The sequence below is a fragment of the Salvelinus sp. IW2-2015 genome, linkage group LG3 (genome assembly GCF_002910315.2).
Source record: "Salvelinus sp. IW2-2015 linkage group LG3, ASM291031v2, whole genome shotgun sequence".
Taxonomy (NCBI): domain Eukaryota; kingdom Metazoa; phylum Chordata; class Actinopteri; order Salmoniformes; family Salmonidae; genus Salvelinus; species Salvelinus sp. IW2-2015.
In genome coordinates, this window is record NC_036840.1 from 9,287,377 (window position 1) to 9,315,079 (window position 27,703).

At 44.1% G+C, this 27,703-nt stretch overlaps 1 pseudogene; it reads right to left on the minus strand.

The window, feature by feature from the left end:
• On the minus strand, positions 1-27,703 carry LOC111950297 (actin nucleation-promoting factor WASL-like; annotated as a pseudogene).

The following is a 27,703-nucleotide window of genomic DNA, read 5'->3' on the forward strand; positions in this document are numbered from 1 at the left end:
TCTGTAAATATTAACATTTATTTGTGTACAATTTAATAGTCCATTATTCTTCCAACCTAATTTCTGAAGGTTTGTTGTCCATATATCCTGGTTCCTGAACGCAGTTTCACTAACCGTGAAAACAGACAGAGCGATACTGAAAAAAATAAAACAGCATTGGTTCCCTTCCAAGGAGAAAGCCGTATCCCCTCAGGTTAGTGTCAATAGTAGATGAGTGTTAGTGTAGTTCACTGGTTCTGAAGGACAGTTTGTTAGTGAAACAGCTCAAGGGACACTCGGCTGCAAGATCAGATGTCATATTAAGTTGACAAACTAATTCACCCTCGTCTGCACCGACCTGATTCAAACAAATAACTGTAGGAGTCCGATTGCTACTATAAAAAAAACATTGATGTTTGTGTGATAACCYTTTGTAATCAATAATGTAGTGTAACTATGATGAAACAAACCAAAAGACAGAACAGACAGTTGTGTGTGTGTGTACTACTGTAGTGTACGGGTTGAGAGTGTTGGATCATTTAAGTGATAGCCTTTAAAGCAAAACGTTGCAGATACAGCCATGATACTGCTGTGTATTCACGTACTGAGCCTCTTTCAATTCGTGCAAAAATACAAACTCTGAGTAGATTTACCATTGACAGCGAATGGGGCTAAATATRCCAACAGAGCTGATTTCATAAGAAAATAAGAGTGCTAAACTAGTATTTTTGAAGAAGTAAAAATAAAGTAAGAGAAGGGTATGAAAATWGTGTTCTCGATTTTTAACAACTATATTATTAAGGGCTCTGACAGTTTGTTCATTTGTTCTCCCTCCAGTCACTGACTGACCTCMTCCAGATCAAGAGAAACTTGACATAAAAAATGTTAAATCCAGGAGAGAAGAAAAACTTTACAGAAAGATAACATGACAAACCTTTACAGATTAAATGAGGTATTGCACAGATTAATAATAAAAAATAAAAAAAGAGCATAAAGGCAACAAAAATATACAGCAAATTGATAAAACATTTACATTATCATTTGAATAAGATTTAGAAAAACAATTTAGGAACAATGTAGTGTTGTCAATCATCTGCGAGGGGGAGGGTCGCTAGTCATCCCACTCATCATCATCCTCAAAGTCCTCTTCCTCGTCATCATCGTCATCATCATCTAGGGAGAGAAAGACAAACAAAATACATTGGTACGAATATAACAGCAACCTCTTATCTAGTGTGTGTGTGTGTGTGTGTGTGTGTGTGTGTGTACCTGAGGAGTGGATGGCTTTGCTCCTCTTCTGCATCACCTCCATCAGAGCTCCTACGATGCCGGCTGAAGGTGTGGCGGGTCCTCCTGACCCTGGTTCGTCAGTCACCTGGAACACACACAGGAACACACACCAGTGAACACTCTCCAGTATAGGGGAATGTGCGTCTAGTATCTGTAGAGGATAGGGGAAGTGTGAAGGGCTAGCCTTAAAGGCGCTGCATGGTCAAGCCAACGGCTGCATTGGCCGTACAACAGTTACTGCGATACGGCCTCTGTAGAAGCCAGTGCATTCATACTGCTTGCGCTTCGCGGAGCAGAGCTGTTGTGAAGGAAGTTGTCAATCATGTCAATGCGGAACTATACGGAGCCCTCTGCATCGTTACAAAATTTGGGAAGTGCACGGCGATGCGGTACGGAGCTCGATTTGGCCTCTACAAGACTCTGGAGGATCCACAATTGCATCACACCCTCAGTACGGAGCCTCCGGAAAGRAATGCCAGAGCAATCATAAATTGGATTTTAGGGGTTGAGGTAGGTGCTAGGGTATAGGGGCATAGGGGTTAGGGCATGGTTCTTCAACTAGGTTTGACCTCGGGACAAGTTTTTTCTGAGCCAATAGTCGGCAGGCCAGAACATAACTAGTACATAATATTAACACAGTTAATTGGCCTACACTACAATTTGAGCAACGTTTTTAACACATCTGATTAGTACATAATAAARTCAGTGACAATAAAATAATCATTTAGATCTGATTACGCTCATTAAAAAAAATCCCCATGTCTCTATTATTATTATTTTTTGTCTATTTCTCTGTGCGTTGATTGGTGGGGAAAACACGTCTACGTAGCCTACAGTAGTTTTTTTAACATCAACATTTGTTCAGAACAATTAGCTTGATCACAAAATCTATCAAAGCTGGATAATGAAAATCGAAGTTTCAGGGTAGAATGTACAGAGATATAGGCTCATCTTTCTAGCTTTTCCCCAACGTCAAGCCAGTGTGTCTTATTTGCAATGAAAATGTCGCTGTCTGCAAATAATTCAATCTCAGACATTATGAATCTAAGCGTAGAACTTTCAAAGTGGCCTTCCCGCCCCAGACAGAGGGCCGACGCAGAAACARTGAAGCCTTAACTGGGTGGCATTCTCAGAGGAACACAGCACAATAAAGAAACTCACATTTTATTTGCTAACAATGTGTGGATGGACATACACCTGCGAGCSCTCATTTTCCTCTATGAACGCGGTAGACTCACGCCAGGAACCGGCTTTCACACAAGTCGATTGAGGACCGCCTGCGCATCAAAATCGCATCCATCTCACCCGACATCCACAAGATCGTGTCCGAGGGGAAATGTAACTTTTCCTACTYATTAAACAACTTAGTGGCCAATATGACTGTATTTAATAAATACTAACATTGTGGGTGCTTATTCTGGGATATTTAGGTCAAGCTGACAGTATTTTCTAATTGTTCTGTCGTTACAGGAGCAGGAGCCCTATACCGACATTCAGACACAGCCTTTTTTTCRTTAAATTATTGTCTTATGTAGGACGCTACATTAATGGACAGTTGCAATTGTAAGTAGGCCTAATTTWAAAAAAAATCCCACTTCTATAAGGCAATAAAAAAAAATKTTGTGAAAATGCTGTTGAGTCTCAACCTACCACAGCAAGTTATTTTATATAGGCCTAGGCTCTTAAGAAATAGACTCCAATTAAACCCGCTTGTTGTTTGTAAAGTCAAATTAAAATGAAGATCATTGTTGAAATGAATTACTCGACTGGTGTAGTTTTTCTCCATCTGTTGCTGTGCAACACTTGCATAACAAGTTAGCTATATTTCCAGCACCAGGTGCTGTTCATCTCCTATTGATTGCACTGCGGTTGCAGCTTTACARTTCAGCACCACAAAATTGTCCACTGCATGCTTTATCATTATTTGAATGTCTCCTGCATTCTCTCTCCTCATGAATGAAGTTAAAATGTAACTTTTGCATTATTTAGGCAGGGTAAGTGCCTTCTTGGGACATTGCATTTGGGAGTTTTTGCATCTCGGGTCCGACATTTTTATTTTTAAATTAAACAAATATTCATAATTGCTTTGGGGTGACAAATCATATTGCTGACGGGACAGATTTGGCCCGAGGGCCGGCAGTTGGGGAACCCTGGGTTAGTGAGTAATGTATAAGGAGGTAATGTCCACTCACAGCCTTMAGCTGTTTGCCCTGTCGTATCTGTTCGAGGAGTCCGCCTCGGACAGTGCTGGTAGAAACGGGCTCCACCTTCTTCAGKGGAGCCCCCTCCCTGATCTGGCTCAACAGGGCTGAGGGCTTACAAGCACCTCCACCCCCTCCATCAGCTTCCAGCAGCATGGGTGGGGGAGGAGGGCCGGGAGGCGGGGGAGGAGGAGGGGGTGCTCCGGAACCAATACCTGCTGGGGTGAAGGAGGGAGGTGGGGGAGGAGGTGGGGCATGGGGAGCAGGGTGAGGAGGGGCAGAAGGCCTCTAGTGGGGGTGGGGGTGGAGCTCCCATGCCTGTTCTGGAGGGGGAGGGAGGTGGTGGTGCTGAGGTGGGCGCTCTGGAGGGGGAGGAGGGGAGGTGCGCCCCTGCCCCTGACCGGTGGGCGGGGGTGGGGGGCCAGAGGTCTGGTGATGGGAGGGGGTGGGGGTCCACCTCTGGAAGGAGGGGGTGGAGGGGCTGGACCAGAAAGAAGAGAAATAATTTTAGCATGGCATCTACTATTGTACACACACACACACACAGACACTTCACAACATGCTTTAGATTCTAGAAGAACCTCAGAGGAAAGGCAGCAAATAAATACAGCTCAATTGCTGCTATGACACCATGCAGTAATGACTGTAGCCACTAGGGACAGCTATGCTTCAAGTAATTCTTCTCAACTAACCCAGAAACTCAGACAAAAGCTTTGTGYTAGTATAAAAGAGTATAGCATTGACTAACATGTCATTCTACAGTCAAGAAAGGGAAAACGCCTCATCAGCACACTGCAATCGGACTCCTGGCCTGTCAAGGTCCATACATGTTACATCATGCCCAGGGGCACACAGCTCTGGGCTCGTATCCACAAAGCATCTGCGAGTAGAAGTGCTGATCTAGGATCTTTCCATATAATTTACTCATTATGATCTATAAGACAAAACAGAGCCTAGATCAGCATTCTCACTCAGATGATTCGTGGATACAGACCCTGGTCTTCAAGGGCCTCAGTCCTGAGGAACGAGGGGCTGAGTTGTGCACCCCTGTGATAGACCAGGGATTCCCAAACTCGGTCCCGGGGCCCCCCTGGGTGCACATTTTCGGTTCTTTCCCTAGCACTACACAGCTTGATGACGAGTTGGTGATTTGTATCAGCTGTGTAGTGCTAGGGCAACAAAAAAACYGAATGAGTTTGGGAAACCCGGTGTTAGACTCTTTTGTCCTACAGAGGACAGAGTTAGTCTGATATACTAATGCCACAGCAGCACCATGCAGAGKTAAACCAACCTACCACACCACCTTGGAGGTGGAGGACCTGAGGAACACACACTGAACATTAGACTCTAGAGCACTAAATAATCTATAAGGACACTACATAGGCTACAAGATAACTTGTTTTTGTAAGTCAATGTGACCAACTATCGATACTCTTCTGACAAACACACAACCCAAAGCCCTTAGTTCCCCACACACACACACCTTGTCTGCGGAGCTCTATCTTGATTGCCTCCACTCCTCCCTTCTTCTCGATGAAGTCATAGATGACCTTGGAGGTCTCCTTGTCCTTCAGCTGGGCCTCAGAGATGCCACACATGTCAAACAGGTTCTTTAGCTCCGGGTCTAGGTTGTTCACCTGGAGGAGAGAAGAGAACACTGGATTACAGGAAATAGAACCATGCTGGGTTAGAACTCCTATCAGTTAGAACTTCTCAGAATTTCACTTAGTTTGAACCTCAATGAGTTAGAACTAGGGATGCACGAGAGATATACATTTTTAAAAAATACAATCATTTAATAAAAAAAATAAAAATAATAATAGGTAAGCATATCGGAATTGGCAGATATTCGCTAAAAATGCCAACATCGGCATCGGCTCTATGTATAGTTTAACGCCGACGTGCATACCTGTATAACGTAGGTAGACGACGTAATGACACCACYAAAAATACAGCGCTACACGTGCAACACAGCATTACTAACCTAGCCCACAATGTCTGCTGTGTGGATCTATTTAAGTTTCAAAGGAAGATAACAAAAAGGCCATATGCAACATTTGTGCTGCTATTATTTCCCGCGGAGGGGATCAAGTGAAATCTTTCAATACCACAAACCTAATTACTCATTTGAAAGTGCATCACCAACAGACGTTCAGTGACTACTAAGTGCACAACTAAACAAGGTCAAGAAAATTTCAGCGAGACAACTCAAACGCGAAATTCAATAACGCCAAGATANAACAGACGTTCAGTGACTACTAAGTGCACAACTAAACAAGGTCAAGAAAATTTCAGCGAGACAACTCAAACGCGAAATTCAATAACGCCAAGATAGAATTCATTGCCCTTGACAATCAACCGTTCTCTGTTGTGGACGATGGTGGCTTTCGCCGACTGGTCGAGCACCTCGAGCCCCAGTACACACTACCAAGTGGGCGCTATTTTTCAGATGATGCCCTAACGGAGTTACACAGAAAAGTTGAAAGCGCACATCCATGAGCTACTTGCTATGGGCGTCACTGTTTTTAACTTCACAAGCATGCGGAGTCTGACAGCCCAGTGGGTCGACGAGTATTTCGTAGAGGAAAGCCGTATTGCATGCTCAAGAATATGCTGGTTCTCATACCACTGCTGTCATTTCAATGGCATTGGAGAACATGTTTGAAACTTGGAAAATCCCCAAGAACAAAGTACACGCTGTGCTACGTGATAACGCACGTAACATGACAAAGGCTTTGGAAGAATGTGGAGTCGCCAGTTTTCATTGCATATCTGACAGTGGCAACAGGTAGGAAGATAGCAGGTCATTTTAAAACATTCACTGCTAGCATAGAGCCACCTGCGAGCAATTCGGGAGCAGCTTGGAGTGAAAACGAAAAGGCTTAAGCAAGATGTTTCCACCAGATGGAACAGTACTTTTTACATGACGGAGAGCCTGCGGGAACAAAAATGAGTGCTTGGCGTGAACGCAGGCGACTGTGTTACCTGCAACAATCAGTATCAAACCAGTGGACTCTCACTGAAAACATGAACACACCGCCTAGCTCCATTCGAACCACTGACTCGAGAAATAAACTCATCAACTGCATCTGCAGCAGACATGATACCCCCAGTCAAGGCGTTGAAACGCCTGCTTAACAAAACTGCCGACAGACTGTGGGGTTAAAACTTGCAAAAGTACTCTAGTAGAGGCTGGGAATAAGGGATTCGTGGCATTCTCTCTGAGCCTCTTTACTGTATCGCCACCGAGCTCGATGCTAGGTACAAGGACCGCTACTTCGATGCCGACAAGAAACAGGGTTTACGTGAAATGTTAGACACAGCTGGACAAGATGGAAACGGACACAGTGACAGTACGCACCGAGGAAGAGGACCCACGTCAGAAGAGGCCAAGGACAGACAGAGCTGAAACTTCACTGCTCGACATGTATAATGAAATCCTGGTTGAGAATGAAACGACTGAACAACAAAACAGCACAGCAAGTAAGTGAAAGAAATGGGTTTTGATTGTTTTACTGGTAATGGGGACATACGTAAACGCCAACAAAATAACTTTTTGGTCAGTGTGTGTGTGTTTTTTTCAACTATTTAAGTGTACCAGAATGCTTAATAGGCTGCTAAAATTTTAAATATCAGTAACGGGTTTCTGGTCAAGGAAAATATTGGATATCGGTCAAAAATGGCATCTGGGTAGAACCTCACTGGGATAAAACATTACTCAGAACCACATTATGTCAGAGCTGGCGGTCTCATGTTCTCAGATAAACTGTTCTGATGTTGGCACCCCTGTTGTAAAACAGCCCCTGCATCACCACCTGGTGGCTGAGGGGAACTGTGCCAGGCTGGCACTGCCCATTGGTAGAGAGGATTGAAGGCTGTGAGATTATATTCCCYCAGAACTAGATTACACAGGTTTATATCATATCTACTTTAAACCACTACTCTAGCTCTCTGGGCAGACACACAAACAGCTTAGTTAGTTTGTTTACCTCTATGTAATGCAGGTTGTGTTCTTTTATGTAATGAATTACAGCTGTAAATACATTTTTAAAACCTTGCAGGGTTCTTTCCTGTTTCTGTCGAAACATGTTAAAAGATCCTCTCTCTTAAACTCGCTCATCTCTCTCTCCACTTAAGTCCTTGAAAGTATTAAAGCTCAGAAATGCAAAATCATTGAAATCTTATTTTAGAAATTTCAACAAATCCCCCGGTTCGTCTGCTATGTTCGATGTAGAACACCACGCAATAATTACTTATCCTTTTTTGGAAATGAATGGATGGATTATGCAGAAACAGGTTTTAAATCTCCTTGTGTAACCCTGGGCTGGCAGTGACTTCTGCYGTGMGCAGAGATATGTCATAATATTTCATATTTAGTTCTGAGGAGAATCATGTCTGACGAACACTACCTCNGAGAAACCATCCCACTGTCCAGGCCTACTGGTTTGAGTTAGCGAGAAAGGCATTTCACTGTACTTGTTCATGTGACATTAAAACGTCCCATACGTTATGACAGAGGCCAGGTAGAACACCGTGTGAGAAGAGGCAAATCACAGGTCAGATAGGATCTTCCCATACCATTAGAAGTAGGGGAAGATRCTACTAGCCAGAGGCTTCAGTATAGACAACAATATCTCTTCCTCAGTCAGTCATACTCACATCGAAGCCTGTGTTGGGGTCCCAGCCGACATGGCCAACGTGCCTAGAAGGAAACATAWGATCAGAGAGAGGAGTACAGAGCCTGAGGGAARGATCCGATCAGTATATAGTAGGTAGCCTAACCCTACACTCAGGGGATGAGAGGACACACAGAGGAAGTGTAAACTCTAAAGTAGCCTAACTAGAAAAGGTAACTCCACGCAAACGTTCGCTAAGAGCAGCCGTTTACCTGGTTAAACAAAGGTGAGCCATGTGTTGGCAAAATTTAAATGTCCAAGTCAAGACCCGGCAGCTACCACACTGGTAGCCTATTCCCAGGTGCTTTTTCAAAGCCTATGACAGATACTCCAGAGTGTAATCTACTCAATATTAGGTGTTGAGAAACAAATCAATAGAAAACAAGATACAATTCCAAATGTGTTTATTCTGTTGCTAGCGATATTCATTAAAAAAAACATTGGAACATAAATATCCACACAAAAAACAATGATATATACAGTACCAGTCAAAAGTTTGGATACCTACTCGCTCAAGGGTTTTTCTTTCATTTTTGCTATTTTCTACATTGTAGAATAACAGTGAAGACATCAAAACTATGAAACAACACATATGGAATTATGTAGAAAACAAGTGTAAAAAAATATATTTTAATATATATATTTTTTTTATATTATATTTGAGATTCTTCAAAGTAGCCACCCTTTGCCTTGATGACAACTTTGCACACTCTTGGCATTCTCTCAACCAGCTTCATAAGGATAATCACCTGGAATGCATTTCAATTAACAGGTATGCCTTCTAAAGTACATTTTGGAATGTCTTTCCTTCTTAATGCATTTGAGCCAAGCAGTTGTTGTTGTGACATGGTAGGGGTGGTATACAGAAGACAGCCCTATTTGGTAAAAGACCAAGTCCATATTATGGCAAGAAGAGGTGAAATAAGCAAAGAGAAAGAGTCCATCATTACTTTAAGACATGAAGGTCAGTCAATCCGGAAAATTTCAAGAACTTAAAGTTTCTTCAAGTGCAGGGCAAAAAAACATTAAGCGCTATGATTTAACTGTCTCTCATGAGGAACGCCAAAAGAAAAGGAAAACCCAGAGTTACCTCTGCTGCAGAGGAAAGTTCATTAGATCTCAGATTGCAGCCCAAATAAATGCTTCAGAGTTCAAGTAACAGACATCTCAACATCAACTGTTCAGAGGAGACTGCACCCATCAGGCCTTCATGGTCTAATTGCTGCAAAGAACCCACTACTAAAGGACACCAATAAGAGACTTGCGTGGGCCAAGAAACACGAGCAACGGACATTAGACCGGTGGAAATCTGTCCTTTGGTCTGATGAGTCCAAATGTGACATTTTTGGTTCCAACCGCCYTGTCTTTGTGAAAGACAGGMTAGGTGAATGGATGATCTCTGCATGTGTGGTTCCCATCGTGAAGCATGGAGGAGGAGATGTGATGGTGCTTTGCTGGTGACATGGTCTGATTTATTTKGAATTCAAGGCACASTTAACCAGCATGGCTACCACAGCATTCTGCAGCGATACGGTYCAACAGTACAATGACCCAAAACACACCMTCAGGCTGTGTAAGGGCTATTTTACCAAGGAGAGTGATGGAGTGCTGCATCAGATGACCTGGCCTACACAATCACCCAACCTCAACCCAATTGAGAAGGTTTGGTAATGAGTTAGACCACAGAGAGAAGGAAAAGCAGCCAACAAGTGCTCAGCATATGTGGGAACTCCTTCAAGACTGTTGGAAAAGCATTCCTCATGAAGCTGGTTGGGAGAATGCCAAGAATGTGCAAAGCTGTCATCAAGGCAAAGGGTGGCTACTTTGAAGAATCTCAAATATATTTTGATTTGCTTAACACTTTTTTTGGTTACTACATGATTCCATGTGTGTTATTTCATAGTTTTGATGTCTTCACTATTATTCTACAATGTAGAAAATAGTAAAAAGAAAAACCCTTGAATGAGTAGGTGTCCAAACATTTGACTGGTACTGTATAAATGAATTTATTTTCACGGATCCCCTGCAGTACCTGGGTGCSGACCCCCGGTTAAATACCCCTGGTTTACACTACTTCAGTAACCCAGTACCATAATATTGACTACCAGTGTCCAATTCCTAAAAACACGGGACAGATAATCCTCGCATCAATCGTGCCAGATACATATTACATGTGATTAGAAATATGTCCAGGATTAAAAAGTCCCATCAACTCTAAGCCTGCACATTAACACATTGCAGTATGGCTAGAGGTACTGCTCTATACATTAGCCGTGCAATATCCCCCAGTTGACCCAAACGGGCCACATCCTAACTTGACATCACAGTGAGTAACTAGAAGTGCCACAAARCTAATGATGGATTCAACCCACACTGAGGGCTTGTGAAAGACCCTTACTTCTCAGATGTCACAAAAAAAGACAACAACAACCACACAACAGAATAGAACAGAAAGGAAAGGGAATAAATTAGAAAGAATACTCACTGGAAGTTGCTGGGCGTGCCGATGTCTGCCTTGGTCAGCTTCTTGCCCTTCTTTCCCTTCACCTTCTTCTCCTTCTTGTTGTTGTTGTTGACGCTGCTGCTCACCATGTTGAGCTGAGAGTTGTGGCCGTGGAACCGTGACACGCTGCTGATCTCTGGATTCTTGATGTCCACCGTGGCCATGGGCAGGGCAGGGCCTAGGGAGGAACAGAAGAGTCAGAACTACAGTACCCACAATGCTACAGTCCGGGAGAGTCTYGGTCTGGGGGAAGAGAGACCAGAGTGTCGGAACTAGGTAGTTTAASATACCGATTACAAAAMACTTTTGACGTACATTTCATTAATGAGGCCTACTTCCATCATTGACGCYTCCTCCAACAATTAGTTCAATGAGAGGGCACACAGGGTGAGACAGCGGGTTGACTTTTAACACCTGGAGAGTTTAGCCCACGACACAACACACTATCTGCTACTGTGATCAAATTACAATCTCAGTAAGCACTCCTCGTGTAAAACCATCTCCTCTCTAATGCCTCCRATTAGGCTTAGGAGCAGTCAGAGAGATGTCTGCTAGTGGGACCACAGGGATGGACCAACGCACAGCAAACTAGAAAAACAAAACCACCACTACAACACTGACTGGATGAGATTCGTGTGGAATTCTCACACGGAATACTATTTGCCACTACCTGTGGCTCKCACGTCCTGTGACACCCACATAGTGGTCAATCCAAACTGAATTCTATGGACATGAGTGTCCTGACTCCCGAGCCACCTACCTCTGTGGCTGGAGTCCCCACGGGGGCTCTTRCMGACCGAGGGCGAGACTGAGGGACTACAGTCACAGGGAGTTCCGTCCCCCTTCCTCCACCCTCTGTCCCCCTTACACTCTCCGGCCGCCGCCACGTTGACGTCCAGCAGCATCTTACCCGACACGCCGCAAGCGTGGTCCCCGTGGCGTAGCGAGAGGCGGGTAGCGAGMTRCGAGGGGGGKGCATATAGTTCCTCCTGGGGAAGGATCAGGCAGTGGAGGGTGGAGAGACACCCTCCCGGAAGCYTCGCCCCTCCTCCTCCCCCCTCAGATAGGTCCTCAGAGGGAGAGGACAGGAAGGTGGTACAGAACATCATCTCAGAGCGATGGCGGCAGCATGGGGGGGGGCAAGACTACGTGGTGCTTAGTCCTGGGCTATAGCTCAGAGAGCCACTGATCCAAAGATCTAGAGAATCAGAAAGACATCCCGAGAGGAACACAGGGTGTGCGAGCCATAGAACCAACTCCAGGCATTTCCAAAAACAGATCCAGAGAACCAGGTGGAAGAGCAACCAGAGAGGAGACTGAGCAGGGTATGACCAGATAGTCTGCCTGGCTCTGCCTACTGTCTAAGACCCTCCGGCTGAGTGAGGTGCCGAGGGGTTGGGCAAATGCCACAGCTACAGCTGGCCCCGCCTCCAAACAGAGTGCGCTCTCCTCGCTCTCGCAACAGGGAGCACTGCCAGGTCTCAGCTCTACGAGCCAAACTCTTTCCCTTTACTCTCTCATCCCCTCCCTTCTCCACCAGCGGGCCAAACCACACCCCCAACTCCAGCCCACCTCTAATCCCAGCAAATCACAGTGCTGCTGGATTTTACATAACCATTAATGCCCACTGCTAATCCACCATAATCCCTGAGATTCTCTTAAACATGATGAATCTACATCAGAGAGAGAGAGGCTGGCTGGCTGGCTGGGAGACAGGACTCAGAGAGACAGCATGGAGAAAGAAGGAGAGAGTGTGAGAAAGAGAGCGATAAGGCAACAGAAACTGTAACATTCCGGGTGAACGTGGTAAATTCCAGACACACACTAGTGAGTCAGACCCAAACAAACACGGCACCACATCCACCTGTCCAACGTGGTACAACCATTGGATCTGGCTGTGCTCTCTTCCTATCCGCAGGGTCATTCTCACCTGTCATTACTAGAGACACTGGGACACCAGACAAACCGCTCTATGGCCACAGGCAGAACACACCATGCCTGCTAGGCCAGAATGTTGTCTGTATGGGCACAGCCCAAGCCATGCCAGTCTGATCATCCTTCATAGAACAAGATAGGTCTGGGCCGTGCCATGTAAAAACATCACCCTCAGGAATCTGTTTACAGGTCACAAATGGAGAAAATGTCACCAATTCAGCCCCCCACCCTCACCACAACTCCTTCCGTTCCGTGGCCAGTGCTGTGAGTGGACTGGGGTAGTGTGAGTGTTGTGAAGTACCTAACGTTAGCAGCTGAATTAAATCCMCTTAGCCTGATTAAGCAGACCAGGAGTTGATTGTGGTGACACGGTCTGTCCCCCCCAGTGAGACCAGTACAACACTATGGGGAGCCAAGCACAGAGCAAACTAGCTTTGAAGTCCAATAGAATGCACTCTTGATAAGCGACGCCAAGGAATGTTGCATGTACTGTTCCACCACAGCAAATCTACATGACCAGTTCCRGAGAGCATCTCTAAAGAGCTTTTGACTGCGATAGTACCAGAGCTTTCCWTACTGTACAGATACTAAGTGACATAAGTTCAAGAAAAACGCAAATGAACCGTATCACCCCCAGCCTGTCTGGGTACTGATGAGAGGGGATTTGAGAATGACGCGCCTCTTATACTCTATAAGGTTATATATACAGTTGAAGTGGGAAGTTTACATAAACTGAGTTTGGCTAAGGTGTTTCACAATTCCTGACATTTAATCCTAGTAAAAYGTCACCGTCTTAGGTCAGTTAGTTACTTTATTTTAAGAATAATAGTAGAGAAGGATTTATTTCAGCTTTTATTTCTTTCCCCACATTCCCAGTGGGTCAGAAGTTTACATATAGTCAATTAGTATTTGGTACCATTGCCTTTAAAATTGTTTAACTTGGGTCAAATGTTTTTTTGGGTAGCCTTCCACAAGCTTCCCACAATAAGTTGGGTGAGTTTTGGCCCATTCCTCCTGACAGAGCTGGTGAAACTGAGTCAGGTTTGTAGGCCTCCTTGCTCGAACACGCTTTTTCAGTTCTGCCCACACATTTTCTATAGGATTGAGGTCAGGGCTTTGTGATGGCCACTCCAATACTTTGACTTCGTTGTCCTTAACTTCTTTGGGAGAGGGGCGCAGTAATGAGTAGCTTGGATAAAAAGGTGCCCAGAGTAAACTGCCTGCTACTCTGTCCTAAAAGCTAGAAAATGCAAATAATTAGTAGATTTGGATAGAAAACACTCTGAAGTTTCTAAAACAGTTTGAATGATGTATGTGAGTATAACAGAACTCATATGGCAGGCAAAAACATGAGAACAAATCCAACCAGGAAGTGGGAAATCTGAGGTTTGTGGTGTTTCAACTCTTTGCCTATCCAGGATACAGTGGAAATGGCTTCCACTAAAAGGCTTCCACTAGATGTCAACAGTCTTTAGAACCTTGTTTGATGCTTCTACTATAAAGGAGGGGGGAAATGGAAGCTGAATGAGTCAAGAGGTCTGGCAGAGTGCCACGAGCTGGTCACACGCATTCATATGAGAGGTAGCTTGCGTTCCATTGCATTTCTGAAGACAAATGAATTCTCCGGTTGGAACATTATTTAAGATTTATGATAAAAACATCCTAAAAGAAGATTCTATACTTAGTTTGACATGTTTCTAGGAAATGTAATATGACTTATCGTCTGAACTTTCACCTGGACCTGAAATCTGACACAGCGGTWGCATTAAGGAGAAGTTTATCTAAAGTTCCATGCATAACATGTGTATTTTCATCAACATTTATAATGATTATTTCTGTAAATTGATGTGGCTCTCTGCAAAATTACCGGATGTTTTGGAAGCAAAACCTTACTGAATGTAACGCGCCAATGTAAACTGAGATTTTTGGATATAAATTTGAACTTTATCGAACAAAACATACATGTATTTTGTAAAATTTTTAGCTATGTTCAATTGGCCAAAAGTTCTGAGGGAAAGACATGTGACTGGAATTGTCATAAATGCAACACTGTATTTGACAAATTGAAGGACAATAAAGTGTTCACTGAAACCAGTCTTTCTCCCCCCGGTCGTGGAAATTCAGTAGAGAGACTTGGTAATTTCTTTAATATTGATTAATTGTTGTAATATGTGTCATCTGATGAAGATCATCGAAGGTTAGTGATTCATTTTATCTCTATTTATGCTTTTTGTGAATCCTCTCTTTGGCTGGAAAAATGGCTGTGTTTTTCTGTGGCTATGTACTGACCTAACATAATCGTTTGTGTGCTTTCGTCGTAAAGCCTGTTTGAAAGTGTAGCTTTAATTAGGTGTATTGTATGTGTGATTTCATGAAAGTTTAATTTCTATAGTAATTTATTTGAATTTGGCGCTCGCATTGTCACTGGATGTTGGCCATGCGGGACATCCCAGAGAGGTTAAGCTATTTTGCACAACTTTGGAAGTATGCTTGGGGTCATTGTTCATTTGGTAGACACATTTGCGTCCAAGCTTTAACTTCCTGACTGATGTCTTGAGATGTTGCTTCAATAAATCCACATCATTTCCCTTCATGACCATCTATTTTGTGAAGTGCACCAGTCCCTCCTGCAGCAAAGCACCCCCATAACATGATGCTGCCACCCAGTGCTTCACGGTTGGGATGGTGTTCTTCAGCTTGCAAGCCTCCCCTTTCTCCTCCAAACATAACAATGGTCATTATGGCCAAACAGTTCTAATTTTGTTTCATCAGACCAGAGGATATTTCTCCAAAAAGTATGAATATTATCCCCATGTGCAGTTTGCAAACCGTAGTCTAGCTTTTTTATGGCGGTTTTGGAGCAGTGGTTCTTTCCTTGCTGAGCGGCCTTTCAGGTTATGTCGATATAGGACTCGTTTTACTGTGGATATAGATACTTTTATCCCGTTTCCTCCAGCATCTTCACAAGGTCCTTTGCTGTTGTTCTGGGATTGATTTTCACTTTTCGCACCAAAGTACGTTCATCTCTGGAGACAGAAGGTGTCTCCTTCCTGAGCGGTATGACGGCTGCGTGGACCCATGGTGTTTATACTTGCGTACTATTGTTTGTACAGTGAATGTCGTACCTTCAGGCATTTGGAAATTGCTCCCAAGGATGAACCAGACTTGTGGAGGTCTACAATGTTTTTTCTGAGGTCTTGGCTGATTTCTTTTGATTTTCCCATGTTGTCAAGCAAAGAGGCACAGAGTTTGAAGGTAGGCCTTGAAAACACATCCACAGGTACACCTCCAATTGACTCAAATTATGTCAATTTGCCTGTCAGAAGCTTCTACAGCCATGACATCCCCCCCCCCCCCAAGTTGTTTAAAGGCACAGTCAACTTAGTGTATGTAAACTTCTGACCCACTGGAATTGTGATACAGTGAATAAGTTAACTAATCTGTTTGTAAACAATTGTTAGAAAAATTACACGCGTCACGCACAAAGCAAATGTCCTTACCGACTTGCCAAAACTATAGTTTGTTAACAAGAAATTTGTGGAGTGGTTGACAAACAAGTTTTAATGACTCCAACCTAAGTGTAATGTAAACTTCCGACTTCAACTGTAGCATCTTACCTATAGCTAAGTGATCTACTGTGAATGTGGAGGTAGGCTGATTATTCATATGGCCTGGTTTGGAGTGTGTGATGGTGTGTGAGTGGTGTCACAGGTTTGGTATTTTAAGATTGAGGGGAGGGATCTGCTCAACGTCCCTGTAGAACTGGCTTTCTGGAGTGTGTACGCAGAATACCTAAGCATGTCCTGTAAGGCGGATTTATGTACATAGAAATTGCTTCTCACCACTGATGCCACAGTCAGATATACAGTACTTCCATACCCCTTATGSTTAAGATTAAGACTGGGGGGTAGGGTAGGTAATCTGTTAGTTAGGGGCTTGGGAGAGGTGTTCACTCTGAGACAACCTGCTTTCAGTGGATTATCCAATGGCTTTACACTGGAACCATTCAYTCAAAGCCACGTGGGGACGAGTGTGTTTGTTAACGTGCATGTATATTTTAAGTCAAATAATTTCAGGGTTATTTAATTGAAAACTTAGTGTCTACGTCGATTTCTGGTTAAAATCAAAATGATTTCCCAAAAAAAAAGACTTTCATGAAGGACCTACCATTTTGACCTGGAGGGTCACGTCTTTTTTCTGTAAAACAAAATGTATAGATTTAAACTCCTGTATGGTGCTGTGTGTTAGTGTTAGTGAAAGGGAGAGGTAAGGGATTGGTATGGAGTTACAGGTGACTGAAGTYTACGGATCAAAGAGGAACTCCTCGGTAAGTGGGGGGGTTCGGACGGAGTTAGTTTATAAGCAGCATGGATGTGTGTGTGTGGGGATTGATTGTCAAGCGTACGTGTACGAGTTAGTGATTAACCAGAACGATCACAAGACTGACTGACAAAACAGAGCTCAAATCTAAAAAGAAGATCATCCATACAGAAACTGCATCGAATCTTGCTGGTTTGGGACAGAGGACAAACAGTCCTGACCTTATCATTATAGCAAGCTGATCTCCATGAGCACTTCAAAAAGCYGCATGGCAGACCACTGTTTCCCCTGGACACTGATCTTAGCTGATCAGGCACATGTTTATGTTAGGATTTAGGAGAGGGTGAAGCTGATTCTAGATCTGCTCCCCTTCTACTGGAGCTAGAGCCCTTAACGGTGGGCCAGAGAGAGCGAGAGCTGTCAATTGAACAATCAGGAAGTAAAGGAGATGGCATAGGAAGAAGGAGAGATCCATCTCTCAAAATTGAGAGGATCTGTATCTTAAAATTGAGAGGATCTGCCCAATCATTAGCAGACCAAGCTAAGGTCAGAGGAGAGGAGATGGTTTTAATATCAGAGGTCCAAGGTCAGTAGAATCAAAGATGGCGRCGGTAGGTAGTAGTCACCAGATTTTCTCTGTCGTCTCCCAAGCAGGTCCTCGACGGCGCCCCGGAAAAGCTTTGCCTCCTCCTCGTTGGCGAAGTTCAGTCCCATCTGGCACGACTACACACACACACACGCCAACAAACGCAGGAAGTGGAATGTCATAAGAACAAACAACACGGCAAGCTTCAAAAGACAGCACACACAGGTTTTTGCCTTAATAAAATTGACCATGACATGTGAAAGGACTTGGCTGGAGCAAGGCACATCAAGTACATAGAGAAAGGGATAACTCACGTCTCCTGCGAATGTGAAGAAGTAAGATTTGGGAAAAGTGATTGAGAAGTTGTTGTAGAGCTCCTGCTCTAACATGTTTCTACCCTCCTGTGGCGAGAGAGAGTGGATATAATTATTATTATATATAAATATATTTGTTTTAATCCATCTTTCGTCACATACATCAGATAGGAGTAGTGAAATGTGTTGTTTTACAGTGTGAACTAAACCCACCTTCATGTCGAACACCCTGATYAAGTAGGATCGTGCTGGGTTGTCTTTGACCAGACAGGCCACACCACAGCACTTCTTGGTCCAGGCTGAGTTCCTGTCTGCTGAGTATACCTGCACCACCGCAGAACACAGCGACTGCAGGGGAGAGAAAGGCACAAGGGGTTTAATACAACTGAACGCGTTCAACTGAAATGTGTCTTGTGTATTCAACCCAACCCCTATGAATCAGAGAGGTGCGGGGGGCTGCCTTAATCGACATCCACGTCTTCGGCGACCCGGGGAGCAGTGGGTTAAATGCCTTGCTCAGGGGCAGAACATATTTTTACATTGTCAGCTCGGGGATTCGATCCAGCAACCTTTCGCTTACTGGCCCAACGCTCTAACCCCCACTAACAGTAAGTCGCTCTGGATAAGAGAGTCGCCTAAATGACTAAACGTGTCAAATGGATGTAATAGGGCTTTAACTGAGACCCACACACTCGCAGTCTGTGTTTTACAGTGAAGCAGTGTTGGCCAGGTCTCCCTTTAAAAATCTTCATTTCACCTCAATGGAATCAACTTCCTGCTTTAAAAGGTAGACTCAAGGACCCAAGTATACACAATATCAGGCCGACTTCCTCAACAACTAAGAGCGTTGAAGCGCGAGGCTAGACTTCTCTGCTGTTTTGGTCCCGTAGAAATCACACTGTAACAGTGTGAAGCGCACCCGTGCATGTGCGCAGATACTATGTGACCGCGCAACATTTTTACATCGCGCTCATCTCAATATCTGTGGATCTGCTCAGGGCAACCTCATCTCGCCAAGTCGAACTTTAAATAAAAAGGTTAGAAAATAATGTATGCGCAGAAACACTACTACAGGTGTGACAGCATTGGCAGAGTTTAGACTACCGCAGCGCAGTTCATTTCTCAGCAGGACTAAAGTCACCCTGTCCTCTTGTGTGCGTACGTGTGCCAGTACTGTCCTCTGTATTGCTTACTGACATCTCAGCAGTCTCCTCACGCAGGACGGTAAAGCAGCCTGTCAGGCTGCCAATAAAGTGGTGAATATACTCGTCACTTACTTATAGTAATGAGAGGAGAACAGGAAGGCTGGCCTGTCATAACGCGTCTCACCGTAACAGCCCTTCTCTATAGGACCGAGCTATCACACTGCTGACTGACTCCGACAGCAGACATGTCAGTAATGCATCTAGACCTAGAAGCTCTAGAATAGGGRAGCCCAACCCTCTTCCTGGAGCTCCTACTGTCCAACCCTAATTGAGCATATCTGAGTAGAATCAGGTGTGTTAAATTAGGGTTGGACTGAAAACCCACAGGGCGGTAGATCTCCAGGAAGAGGGACGGGCAGCCCTGTACGAGGAGGAGGAGGCCGTCTCTGGGAGCAGTCGTTACCAAGTGAAGCCGCTGCAGCAATGCAAACAATGTCCRCAGCTCTTTGAAGATAACTTGTCATAAAGATAAAGGGCTAGCTCAAAGAGCGCTAACTGGAGAGTTATTGCCAAGTATCTCATGGTCTTAGACRGATGTGGCCAGGCCTTCCTTCCATGCCCATTATGTGTGATCCGGCTGGGGCAGACAAGCCTGCAGCAGAACCCTCTGACTCAGCAGGGCTGGATGTCAGGCTCCACTATACAGACTCAAGATCAGGGCCCGGTTTCCCGATACCGATGGAACTTASGCTTACGATGCGTCGTTCCTACAACGGCCGAAAGCCAAAAACACCAGGCGGAGAGAATGTTCGCTAAGTGCATCGTTAGACAAATTACAGAGACAGAAGCCCAGTGGTCACCAACCTTCTGAGTCAAGATCACTTTGAGTCAACATGCATGCCGAGATCTACCACTCCGATTTTTTATGAACATGACTTAAATTTACGCCTATGCAACATTAACTTATTAAAAACAGTACTGGAGCAATGAGGTTTGTTCAGTAGGCTATAGGCCCAATACATTATCACCGCATATTAGCTGTGCTTGAATTTACCTGCCAGTGCATTGTTGTTCGGGACATTTAAAAAAATATATAATTTTAAAATTTGAGGTAGGCTATATGATCACACTGGTAATGGATCCATTGTTGTATTACTTGTGAGGCACATTTCAATAATTAGCTTTTTTACTTTACTGGGATGATGGTGCCTGCACCTGATGGTCAGTCTCAGCAGAGAGAGAGAGAGCAGCAGACTGAAGGTCCGTCTCTCAACATCCCTCCGCTCTCCATTTCCTCCACTGACACTAACCAAAAAGGGACACCGTCTTCCAGCTGATGACGAAACTCGAGTCGCACCGCATTATTTCTGCCTCATGCACAAATTCGTGTTGTTACTCCTATGAACAGAGAAAAGTGAAAGATTCCTTGATATTAAAAAAGACCCAAGCCGGTAATAAGAACGCAGGCCTACATATACACTTTCCTACTAATTCATTACCGCTGCACTGGTTGTTGTAGCGCTGAGTTGAAATAGGAAGAACGCGCATTTTAAGGGTTATAAACGTGTTGAATAGAAAGTGTTGACAGCGCTGAGTAAGAACTTAAACATGATCTCACTCATAAAAACAGCAGCTCTTTGCTGTATTCGTTGACAGTCTCTCTCTAGTCACAGTTTTAAACGTTTTGAAATCACACAGTATCAATTTTGCCGTAGCTGTCTTTTATGCCTGCTAAATTACTGCAGACTCGGTCATCTCAGCAATCTGATTGGCCAGCAGTGGCATAGTGCACTTGATTTCCTCTCCAGGCCCACCGGGAAGGCAGAGTGTGTACCTTCAGACGCATGAAAGGGCAACAGTTTGCCTACCTGGCACGCAGGGCAGCTGAATTGGCTGCACCTACCCTCAACAACCCGAGACAATTTTTTTTAAATATATATATTTTTTTTAAATAGGAAAACAAGGGTTTATTAGTTTTTTTAACAGAAATGTTTGGCGATTGACTAGAAATGCCTTGGAGATCGACAAGTCGATCGTGATCGACCACTGTGTCAGACTGAATTCAAAGTTGACTAAATAGATTAGTTTTTTCACCCATCTACACACAATACCCCATAATGACAAAGAGAAGAATTGTTTGGGGACATTTTTGCAAATGTATTAAAAATMAAATACAGAAATATCAAGTATTCACACCCCTGAGTGGATACTTTGTAGAAGCCCCTTTGGCAGWGTTTACAGCAGTGAGTCTTTCTGGGTAAGTCTCTAAGAGCTTTCCACACCTGGATTGTGCACCATTTGCCCATTATTATTTCAAATTAGACAACCYTTTTCAGATCTGCCATAGATTTTCAAGTAGATTTAAGTCAAACTGTAACTCGGCCACTCAAACATTCATCGTCTTCTTGGTAAGGAACTCCAGTGTAGATTTGGCCTTGTGTTTTAGGTTATTGTCCTGCTGAAAAGTGAATTAATCTCCCAGCGTCTGGTGGAAAGCAGACTGGAACAMGTTTTCCTCTAGGATTTTACCAATGCTTAGCTCTATTCAGTTTCCTTTGAACATAAAAAAAAAACTCCCTAGTCCTTAACGATTACAAGCATACCCATAACATGATGCAGCCATCACAATGCTTGCAAGTGGTACTCAGTAATGTATTGGATTTACCCCAAACATAACACTTTGTATTCTGAACAAAGTTAATTGCTTTGTCCTATTTTTTGCAGTATTACTTTAGTGCCTTGTTTCAAACAGGATGCATGTTTTAGAATATTTTTTATTCTGTACAGGCTTCCTTCTTTTCACTATGTCAATTAGGTTAGTACTGTGGAGTAACTACAATGTTGTTCATCCATCCTCAGTTCTCCTATCACAGCCATTAAACACTGTACCCTGTTTTAAAGTCACCATTGGCCTCATGGTGAAATCCCCGAGCGGTTTCTTTCCTCTCAGGCAACTGAGTTAGGAAGGACGCCTGTATCTTTGTAGTGGCTGGTTGTATTGATACACCATCCAAAGTGTAATTAATAACTTCACCATGCTCAAGGMGATATTCAATGTCTGCTTTTTATCTACCTTCTTTGCAAGGCACTGGWAAACCTCCCTAGTCTTTGTGGTTGAATCTGTGTATGAAATTCACTGCTCGACTAAGGGACCTTASAGATAAGTGTATGTTTGGGGTATAGAGATGAGGTAGTCATTCAAAAAACCATGMTAAACACTATTATTTCACACAGAGTGAGTCCATTCAACTTATTACATCACTTGTTAAGCAAATGTTTACTCCTGTACTTATTTTGGCTTGCCCTAACAAAAGGAGTTGAATACTTACTGACATTTTAAAACATAATTCCACTTTGACATTATGGGGTAMTGTGTGTAGGCCAGTGTAGYAAAAAAKAKRAAWTTWAWRCKWTTTWAAWTRKYGSRMMWAKKAAATGTGTGGAAAAAGTCAAAGGGTGGGAATACTTTCTGAAGGCACAGAATGTACATWGCAACCTCAGTTACCTCGTACCCCTGCATTCGACTCGGTACTGGTAGTCCCTGTATTATTGCCATGTTATTTTTACTCACTGTGTATTTATTCCTAGTATCACCATTTTCATTTAATCTTTAACTCTGCATTGTTGGTAAAGGACCCGTAAGTAAGCATTTCACTATTAGTCTACACCTGTTGTTTACGAAGCATGTGATAAATAACATGTGACTGAAAATGTATTTCAATATGATTCAATTATATATGTACACATTGCCTATTTACACTATATATCCAGAGTATGTGGACATCCCTTCAAATTAGTGGATTTGGCTATTTTAGCRACACCAGTTGCTGATAGGTGTATAAAATCGAGCACACAGTCATGCCATCTCCATAGTCAAACAATGGCAGTAGAATGGCCTTACTGAAGAACTCAGTCWTTTTCAACGTGGCAGGATGCCACCTTTCCAACAAGTCAGCTCGTCAAATTCCTGCCCTGCTAGAGCTACGCCGGTCAACTGTACATGCTGTTATTGTGAAGTGGAAACYTTTAGGAGCAACAACGGCTCAGCGGCGAAGTGGTAGGCCACACAAGTTTATAGAACGGGACCATCGAGTGCTGAAGCACGCAAAAATCGTCTGTCATTGGTTGCAACACTCACTACAGAGTTCCAAACTACCTCTGGAAGCAACGTCCGCACAATAACTATTCGTCTGGAGTTGAAATGGGTTTCCATGGCCGAGCAGCCGTACAAAAGCTTAAGATCACCATGCGCAATGTCAAGCGTTGGCTGGAGTGAAGGAAAGCTCGCCACCATTGCATTCTGGAGCAGTGGAAACAAATCTGGGTTTGGRGGATGCCAGGAGAACACTACCTGCCCAATGCCAACTGTAAAGTTAAGTGGAGGAGGAATAATGGTCTGGGGCTGTTTTTCATGGTTCGGACTAGGCCTAGTTCCAGTGAAGGGAAATCTTAACGCTACAGCATACAATTACATTCTAGACGATTCTGTGCTTTGTGGCAAGAGTTTGGAGAAGGCACTTTACTAAAGTGAGGTCCATACAAAAATGATTTGTCGAGATCGGTGTGGAAGAATTTGACTGGCCTYCACAGAGCCCTGAKCTCAACTCCATCGAACACCTTTGGGATGAATTAGAACGCAGACTGCYAGCCAGGKCCAAATCGCCCAACATCAGTGCCCGACCTCACTAATGCGCTTGTGGCTGAATGGAAGCAWGTTCCAGCAGCAATGTTCCAACATCTAGAGGAAAGCCTTCCTAGAAGAGTGGAGGCTGTTATAGCAGCAAAAGGGATGACCACCGCCATAAAAATGCTCATGATTTTGGAATGAGATGTTTGATGAGCAGTGTCCACATATATTACCAAAAGTATATTTTAATGCAGTCATCTCGGGTTACATTTTAAGCTTTTTATGCTTCACTTGTTTGTAACAATTGCAAATATTTTGGCWACTTTGTAGGCCTTTGTTCYGAAGTTGTTGGTCACAGTCAGACAGAAACATCTTGATTCTATGTTTAGCAGAGCTCTTCGGTGAATAAAGTGACGCAGAAGGYTAAAAAAGCAGCTCACGAAACACTTAGCTGTTTTACAAGRGGTCTTAGGCAGTCYGRAAATAACAAGCGCTTTCAWGTGAAACTTWAGTAACAATGGTTTTGGGAAACAGCACAGAGATTTACCGATGCTCCTACGAAGGTTCTAAAGATGAACTTAGCCTTAAAATGCTTTTGGGAAACGGGACCCAGGTTCTTCCCCAAGTTTACTAGCCTCCTCGCAGAGGGGTTCGGGCCCATTACCCTGCAGATGAAAGGCAGGCCWGAGCAGAAAGTGGTAAAGCAAGTTCCCGAGAACGCCTAGTAGCTAACTACACACAGATGGGTAAGGGCTGTGCAGTGTCTGGGGACATGAAGCTTTCTAGCCTAGACTACATTTCAAAGAAAGCAATATCTGTCTGTGCTCATCTAGCTGGCTGTGCCCACAACAGGACTAAGGCAGTGAGGTCACACAGAGCTGAGCGGTTTCATCCATCAGCCTCTCGAGCTCTGATCACAAGTGGCAGCCTGAACGAGCCCCACTGGCCACAGGCAGCACCCAGTCCCAGTGACATCATCAAAGCTCGCCATGGCACCACTCTCCAGGCTGCTGGTGCTACTACACACTACAGCCAGTAGGACTGTAGAGGGCTCACAGGGAAAACAAACAAACAGGATGTTGAATGTACGGTAAGTGTCATCCATGTCCTGAAAGTATTTCCCATGTAGCCTAAAAAGTGGGATTGAGTAGGAATGGCTAGGGCTGGGAAGGACAGAAAGAGAGGAGGGAAAGTCAGAGTGGAGTTGGGAAGGAGTAGAGACTGGAGAGTAGTAGGAAATACAGAGATTGGTAATGGGAGGCAGAGGCCCAGAGTAGGGGTGGTAAGGGGAGGCCGAGGTGGGGAAAGTGGGAACAGGGAAGAGGTTGGGAAGGAGAGTATGAGGTAAAGATCAAAAGGCACATTTGCGCCACTCCAGCACAAAACACTGAAGGAGGTTGACCACTGCACTTCCTGCTGGAGAGGACTGCTGATCAGGCAGTCTCTGTGTCTCTGTCTCACTCACACAGAACGCGAGTTGGATAGCTTCCACCTCTAGCCCGGTGCTGATAGTAAAAAGTGAAGCAGTAGGAATACCAYTGAGTTGAATGTCAGTGAAYCCACAGCAGCACAGGTTGGACCTCTCACACGTGTGATTCATCATCTGGCAGGGCKTGCGTTTCAGAGTGTGCTGCTCACTGTTTGTATGTATGAATCACTGAAAGAGAGGGGAGTGACAGAGCGATAGAGACCGAGATAGAGACACAGAGAGAGGCCCTGWGCTGAAATCCACTGACACAGCTCTGATTCCAACTAGCACATGACATCCATGTCTCAACAGGCAACAYGTATTAGACATTAGCTTCTGGCTCAGCTAGCATAACTTGCCTTTAACAACTGGKATAAGCCAAAGGTTAAACACAGAAGTCAGGGGCTGTTCAGTGTTCAGTTCTCTGTGGAGGAAGAGAAAAGACAGCAGCTTCCTACATTTCCCTTCTCTAGCTACATGAGACCATTACATAACAAGCAATCGCTCACTTCGAGGATTTTAACAAGAGTGTTTTCATGCAGAGAGCGAGGCAGGAATGTCGCTCACGCAACTGCCTGGGCTGTCTCACATGGTGAGTGACATGGCCTGGATGTCTGTGGAATGATGTCATTGGCTGCGTATGCAGGTGTACAACACAGGTGCAGAGACACACCCGGGACAGGTATGACTGTGACAGACAGGTAGGAGGCGGGACTCTCTTCTGGCCCACCACGTGAGAAAGAGGAAGTAAGATAAGATGACTTCCTCAACACCATCTTAGCCTACTTTGTGAACATGACAAAGGTGACATGACTCAACGCCAGGTGATATGGGGAAGTAGCGAAGGGTGTGGTAACGTGGCATGGGAAAGTTACTACCGAGACAAAACTATCAACTCTGGAGAAACTGTAGYCTCAACCACTGTAGGGAAAGTGTGCGAGCAGTATCCAACTTCACACTGGGTAGAAACCTACCAACTTAGTTTCAAACATTACACAACACAGCCTGACCCATATCCATGAGGAAATCTGATTAAACCACATTCCTGATGAACTGATTAACAGCCTTAACTGCCATCCAATTGTATCAACCAACCTGGTGTTTACAGGTAGCTCATACCTGCATGTATTGTGAAATAAGTGAGGTGGGTGCATTCTCTCTCTGAATTGACATCGGGTGACATTAGCCTACCACCCAAGGCTAGCCAGGTAGTTTATTGACAGATCAAGTTGACACACTGGGGTGTAAAACCAGCAAATAGATACTGTATACCTATTTTGTTGACATAAGTGTAGACCTTTACACTGCTATTGTACATTACACCAACTTAAATACTTGAGGTTAAAGGGTGCAATCAACCCAGATCATGTTTCAAGAGGACACATTGTTTCTATTGAAATATAATTTCCTGGCTGGGTGAAATGATAACAAAACGCGTTATATAATATCATTTTCCAAGCTGTCACATTAAATAGAGTCCCTGCCCATCAGAGCTAATTTGCTACAGTGATACATTGTAACGCTACACTGGTCACATTCTTCACTGATTGCTGCATCTCAAAAACCGAGGAGAGCAATCAACTGAATTGAATTGTGTGATTGCCTATGAGAAAGTATTGTGTGGACAACAGAACAATGCATGCCAGACAGATTGTTCTGAACACACAGGCTGTTCTGAACACACAGGCTGCTTCCGAAATCAGCCAAGACATTATGCAACGCCAGTACGAAAAATATTCGTAGCCAGGTTGATGAGTTTAGCAGGTCCTAACACTGGCCCAGGTCTAYGCCAACAAAACCGAGCAGCACATTCTRGTTAASAGTGGTTTGGTTCTTCTGGGTGTTTCCATGTTATGCAGGTGTGTCAGGGAACACCCGAGGCCTCGGGGCTTGACAAACTTTCTACCGCCCAAATGTCACTATGTCCCGGGATATCAAGATGTATTTTTCCCTACCCCTGTTCCACCAGTCTAGCCGAAGCCAAGGGAAGGACCGTCAGRGCCAGTGGCGAGAGTTGTTTTCCTTCGATTGTTATATCAAACATAGAGGCATCAATTACAGAAGTTTCAATTCATCCTGAAAAGGGTAAACATCATTCACGAACAATTAGTAAAGAAAGTATAACAACTGATAAACTTACGGTGCATTTCCTGCCGAGGTAATTGAAGAGACAGTCGTTCTCTTGTGGGGTTAGCAGTATGGATCCCTTGTTAGCGGGCCGCCGTTGCGGCAGATGGCCACTCATTATTGACAATCAACCAAAAGGTGTGTTATGATTCCGATTCGACGTTGTATGAAACCCAAACAAACAGTCATTGATCTCCCGTGGCCTGCAACCGGACCCTCACATCGATGCACGTCTGACCACAACCCGATAGAAACCGCTTTAGTATGCGAACATTCCCGTTAGTTCCAAACACAACGCAAGGTCCTCCTTCAATCCAAATTATGAGAACATTCCTGCAACGTCTTGCATATGGTAGATACTAAACTTTCATCGGAACTCCAGCGCAAGTAGCGGCATATTTGTGACTCAATCCAACATGGCAGTCTATGGGAATAAACCAAAAACGTAACTGGGGGAGTGCGCACTTTTGAAATGCACGACTAGATCCTTTTGAGAGCATTAAACGGTTATGTTACACAACATTTATGACAT